A 6,876-nucleotide genomic window follows, 5' to 3' on the forward strand; every position below is an offset into this window, starting at 1 on the left:
TTATTACATTTAACAATTATTTTCGTCCTTTTTTACACAACTACATTCAACAATCCAAAAGGATCATTTTCATTGTTTTTTAGGCCTATATAGTCACATCTATGTAATTTCAACACAAGTCCTTAGATAATAATTTCATACTATTTATGTCAGCTTAATCATCCCCTCACGACACATAAAACAATTGAAATGTGTCGAAAACGGATACCAACACGCCAATAAGTCATTTGTGTCACCACCACAAATATACCCATTGAAAAATGAATCATGGGAAAGTCATCTGCATCAACACTGCAAATAAATTCCCATTAAAGCCATTTGCATCAACACTGCAAATAAAGTCACATCAAAGCCATCTGCATCAACACTGCAAATAAACTCACATTAAAGCCATCTGCATCAACACTGCAAATAAACTCACATTAAAGCCATCTGCATCAACACTGCAAATAAACTCACATTAAAGCCATCTGCATCAACACTGCAAATAAACTCACATTAAAGCCACCTGCATCAACACTGCAAATAAACTCACATTAAAGAATGACTTCGAGTTTACGCGACCAGCGCATATGCCAACTCATCCAACAACACTGCATCAACAATTCTCATCACAACTAAGTGCTTCAATCACCACAACAGACACATTCCTAACTCATCCAGCACAAGCCTACATCACAACACAAAGCATCAAACACATACTTGAGCACAGCTACCAACCGGCAAACCGAAACAACTTCACAGAACCAAAAGTCTCAACAATGGAAATACTACGAAATTAAATAAAGGCCACACCACTTTCTCCACATGCATAATAGCAACCAACCATAGATTGACGAAATATACTGCTACCACGAAAGCAGAATAAACCGCATAGAAGAGTTATTGTAACAATGTTATAAGTGAAAAGAAATAAGAAAATACAATTTAAACCACACACACCATAGCCGTGCTACTATGAATGCAGTAAAAACAGCATATAGAAACAATGGAAGTCCATTAGAAGAAAGAATTATATTAATCAAGCTATCCTAAAACATTACACGCATGTAAATGGCTTAAGGCACAATTCACCCAATATGAAGATTAGGTTTCCTGTGGCAAACGCCTTGCGAAAAAGCTCACAATATTTGTAGCCTACAAGCTGTGAAATAAATCATGAAAAGCCAATCAAAATAAAGAAACTACACCAAGATGTGTGAAAAGAAAAGAGAATAGGGGAAATAAAGCAGACGCATAACAAGCCTACAAAACAAAGGTCCCTAAAACTACAAAGCAAGATGGCCGAAAAACCGCAAAACAATGGAGCTATAGCTTTTTAAAATCTGATCTCAGCACCAAACGTAATCACCAAAGGACAATTATCACACGCCGAAGCCCAACAAAATATGCTTCACCCGTGTGTCTAAGAGAGATGAAAAAGATTTGAACCTACTACAAATCCAATCGCCATTACCCACAAGATAATAACGGTTATAAGCAGCACACAGTGTAGCCATGAATGGGACATGTAGAAATATACCCGAAAGACTCCGTGCTCCTGAAAATGCACAAAGACATTTCAAAGAAGCACTAACGACTAGTAACAGCTAGCAAGAAAGAAAAAAGAAAGGAGTCAGAAGAAAGACAGACATGAGCTGTGTTTTGACAAAGAGAGCATAATGGAAGAAAAATGAGAAATAGCCAGCCAAATTTTTATGCAGAGAACTGTGTAACCTTAGTCACATCTAACAATAAGAGCATGTTTTTAGTAGAACAACACAAAGTGTTTGCAGAGTCACTGTACAAGCCCCAACCATAAACGCAACGTATTTCGCAAGTATTCCTAGACAGAAACAAAACATCAATTCGCCAAAAACATCACCTACATACTTTTCAAATATAACCATACAGCGACACGATCACACTTTTTCCAAGGGAAAGGTCCGAGTATGATGGGACGTTGAATAACTCCCACTCTTCGCAACTCAAACAATGACTTCAAAGAAAGTATATATCTGCCGCTGAACTAAAAATCCTGCCTCTTAAGCCAACCGCACCTACATACAGTGGCACTTCTTACACATCTATCATAGACATTTTACGGGCTAAGTATCACACTAAGTATACCGCGCGCCTATGTCTCTGAACGCAATGCACCGCGCTCAGAGCTTATAACAGGGTCTACGTAAAAAAAATAAACATGGCATCCCAGACGCCACACATAAGCACTGAGTGTTGGCTCTATACTCTCACGCTCAAAACTAATATCATTGATTGTCCGACTTCATACGTCAGTGCGTCGCAGTTCCCGAACGCATTTCGAGTACACACAATTTGCCACTAAACACTCCATACCATTATAACAACTCAAAGGATCAGGGAAGGGCAGCCGACAAGCAAGGTCCGATTTGTCGTGATCCCCCAGTTTCAATCTGCAGTATCATGTTACGCTGAAGTCATATAATATGAAAGTCCCTGCGTCCTATTCATGCGCATAACGAGCGTATCCTGTTACCAGATATATTGACCGCCTTACCAATGTAAAAACAAAACAAACAAACAAAAAGCCGCATGAATCCTCTAAGAAGACCCACCCAACTTGTCTATAGTACTCCAAAAGTACTCCTTTACCCCCTCAGCTCCCCCTAAACCATACACCCCCCATAAAGGCAGCGTATCCACGAGCGTGCACACAAAATACAAGGTTCTTTAACGAATATCCCCTTAGAAAAAACCATCGTAAGATTGTGGCTAAGCAACTCACCGTTTTGAGAAGAATTCAAACTCCACAGACCCACAAATAGTCCTCTCCCAGCGGATAGTTAAAACCGTCTGCCGACATACGCCAATCGATGTATAATCTGTGTGGCAACACCGTGGATTAAAGCCGTGGAGCAAAGCAAGCCTTTAGTGAGAATGTTAGGACAAAGGAGACATCAAATCCAAGGTGATAAGGTTAATTCTCTCCTTTCTTTATTTGTCGACAAGGAGAATCCAGAATGGTGACTGCAAGGGTCCAGGAACGCAGCACACCGCTACTCTCCAAACAACATGTTTATATACAGTAGATTCGAAAGAGACGCTGTTCAGACAGGGCTCCTCCTCTGCCTCTTTTTCCACCACTCAGGAGCTGGTCCGTCGCAGCCGAGCATCAGACCGCTACTGCGCATATTAAACTAAGCCACACAGTACAGGGAGTCAATTTTGCAATATCTAATTTCAGTACAGAACCATGTTTCACAATGAAGTTTTGTTATTAGATTAATACTTTGTACAACATACACTTTAGAATGATACCAGGAATTACATTCTTATTCATCTGTAAACAATAGTTAACTTAAAAGACTTTAATGACACAACATCCATTCATGTGAATACGTTTTACTTCTCCTGGCTTTTACCTATATTAAACCTACACAGGCCATAGTTAAATACTTTTGTTCATTCTAACTTCAGTATATATTTTCACCAAGAGATAATAACATCGTAGTAACATTGTGTTTTAACCCATGTTCTAACTCCACTAGTAGCTCTGTTCTAAAACGGGGCTGGGGGAGACACTGACTCTCACAGACATGCTAAATACAACCACAGGGTGGTGAGCCTCAAACGAAATGAATACAATGGGACAAAAGCTTTCTAGTCCAGGTGTCAACACATGCTTCTTTTGTTATCCAAAGTGAGGTATTGTCTTTGTCACAGAGGCTGTCTTTCCACTGTACATGGCCAGATATCCCCCACTCTTCCTGTTCTGCCTTTTGGGGAACATTGGGCAGACTTCTATATTTTTAACTAATTCTGTGTACTAATTAAATAAGTGGAGTTCTGGCTCATTTTAGGTATGATTATGGCTGGACGATATACTTCATAGGCGACCTTACAGCCAGTGACAGGGGCGACCACACCACAACAAAAGAAGTTCAGACAAAGACATAACACAGTGTCCCTAATGGAGTAGCCCTAATATGAAATGATTACACAACGTCCTTGAAAATATATGTTCTATGAATTCACGGTTGACTTCAGAACAAAATAATATATCGTCTCTGTTGACTTTCCAGGAGTCAAATTCAAAAACGGCAAAAGTAGCAGATATACAAGCTCAAAACTCGTCGCTTCGCGCCACGTTTCGAGCTTGCAGATCTGCTACATTTGATACTTTTGTGTGACGCTGTAATACGATCAAGTAGGGCATTCATTTACGAAAAAACACAAAAAGTTAAAATATGGAGTTCTTTTGGTCAGGTGGGTGGAGCAATACTGAGAATAAAACACATCCAAGTTCACCCCGGGTGGCAGTAGCAAACCTATTGCCCTTCGTTAGCCGTGACCGCCTTAGAATCCTGACAGGAGACCCATGAAGGTCAGAGGTAAGCGACCAGGTAGCAGCTGTTGTCGACAAGCATGTTGTTTCTTCCCATATGAGGTTGAGGCGTAGACTGGGTAGTGACTGCTTTACGTTTGATTACAGTACACCTGTCCTCATCCAACCTATAACACAAATTAAGTAAGTCATGAGACAAACAACGGTGACCTAAACTGATAAGGTAAACCTGGGCCTCTGCAGCCTTATACTGCAACCCTCCCAAAGCGGTGACTTGAATCTGTTTACATAAGCTGGGGGTTTAGCTCTATGCATTACAGTATGTGTTTTGCGATCATGCGGATAGGGCTCACTTGCAGCCATATACAATGAACACGCGATGTTTGTCCATTACAAATATTAAGCTGTTGTGAAAGTGCAATTGGGAGGACATTTTGTTGTGGAGACGGGCCAGACGTATAGAGCTCATGTCACGGAACAATCCAGTCCATTGCAATGGTGTTTCAGAACTCATTAAATGCTTTGTAGTCTAACGTTACAAAGGGGCACATGCAATGTAATAGAGACAGGCAATAACGTCTCTTCCACTTTCAATTCGTCAAAAACTGATACTGATGTTGACATCGCAGCTGGAAAGTCGACACAATTCGTTGTGAAACCGCAGATTCATCTAGCCTTCTTAAACTGCTTACTCTATGTTCTGGAGCTCTTTGACTTGGATTTCCATTACAAGGCTGCCAGTGTGTTGTTGTGATTCATGAGAGAGCAGCCACGCTGGACTGTGACCAGAAAGAGCGATTCCAGGCAGCACTAGTCGACCCAGATGTGACTAATGTGTGATGGATGGATGTGGACCAGCGGACTGCCAGAACATGTCTATTTCCGTCCACCATTGTTTGCCTTTCAGTCATCACTGTGTGTGTAGCAAATGAACAGCCAGTCTGCTGTACGTATTCCCCTTTGTGCACCAAAGAAAGAGGATTTATGGGAAAAACACACTGGGCATGTGTTTCCTCTCCCTCTCAGCACGTGTCCATCCACTGTGAGATGGCTCTACTCTCCCCTCTTTCCTCTAACACACACACACACACACACACACACACACACACACACACACACACACACACACACACACACACACACACACACACACACACACACACACACACACACACACACACACACACTCACACTCACACTCACACACACAAATGCCAGTTCCCACAGATGTGCACACTGAATGAGGAATGTCTGGGTGGCCTTAATGTTGTAAATGCCTGGCAGCAGAAGTCTTTTGTGAAATAGTTCTTACGTGACTCTGTTCTTCTCATTGTAATAGAAGAACCCCTAATTAAAGTCTAATTTATACTTATGACATATACGGTAACCGCGTTGCTATGTGTAAATGAGCCGTATGGCCAGCGGCATTGACACTTTGAGAAACACTTGATTCTACCGGGCTGCTGTGTACACCGTGGAGATCATTAATGCCAGACAACGTCTCCATCTGCTCCTCATAAAAAACTCACTGAGTATGATTTATTACCACTGGTAGAACATGAAGTCTAGATTTGCAGGCGTTTATCTCGGTTGAATCAACAAACCGTACTGCTCAAACTGCTGCTTATCTACCACCATCACTTTCTCAACCCTCCACCCCTCTCTCCCTTCTCCTCATCTCTCTCTTTCACTCTCTGATCCTGGCTGACAGCTACAAATATGAGATGAGACAGCCACCATTTAAATATACTTTCTAATTTAGCACCCTGTACACTAATTAATGATGTTGACACACAGATGTCACCTGGGCCATGTCCCCAGTCTCCCCACACTAACGAACACTTCCAAGTGTTTACGCAGGGTAATGATGTGAACTGCATTCGAGAAACTGGAGAAACGAGAACCTTGAATGTCTGTCAATGTTCCACCGTTGATGGAGGAGAAAAAATGGGGAACTGAAAGATTAATGCGTGGCCTAATTTTCTGCCATTGAGTGAAACCCTCATCATTCCAAATGTGGTCTTTATAGATTTCTTTCCAGACAATTAAAGGTGGGCAAGGTACTTCATATCTTGAGTAAGTATGATGGCGCTAGAATGCATTGAACTAGGTCAAAACCCTTTGTGTAATTTCAATACACGGTCATCAATTTATAGAAGCCCATTTTTCTTGATTCCTGAAAAGTTGAGTTCAGTGAACCTCAGCTGCTCTTTGCGTACGTATTAAGCAAAGACAACACATTGTGAGCCTGTACTGTAGATTGGCAACTTCGATTCGTACTTTGGGACTAATAATTCATTTAACAAACCTGTTGAGTCCATCCATAGTACATCATTAAAATTCATTAAGAAAATGAAATGGACCATATTCATATGGCTGCCATTTTGCTATGACATCATAGATGTGGTGGTGGGGTTTCCCACCTCCTGTGTATTATGTCTGAGCAAAATGGCTACTGTGTGAATATGGTCAATTAAGCTGAGAGGTGGAGAGATTAGCAGAAACCACGGTGACAGAGTGCTGTGCTGTACCGGTCGATCCCATTGACCTTTGAGTGAACAGCTAGTCAA

This window comes from Gymnoscopelus braueri (assembly GCF_963280865.1).
Source record: "Gymnoscopelus braueri genome assembly, chromosome: 14".
In the NCBI taxonomy this organism is placed as follows: domain Eukaryota; kingdom Metazoa; phylum Chordata; class Actinopteri; order Myctophiformes; family Myctophidae; genus Gymnoscopelus; species Gymnoscopelus braueri.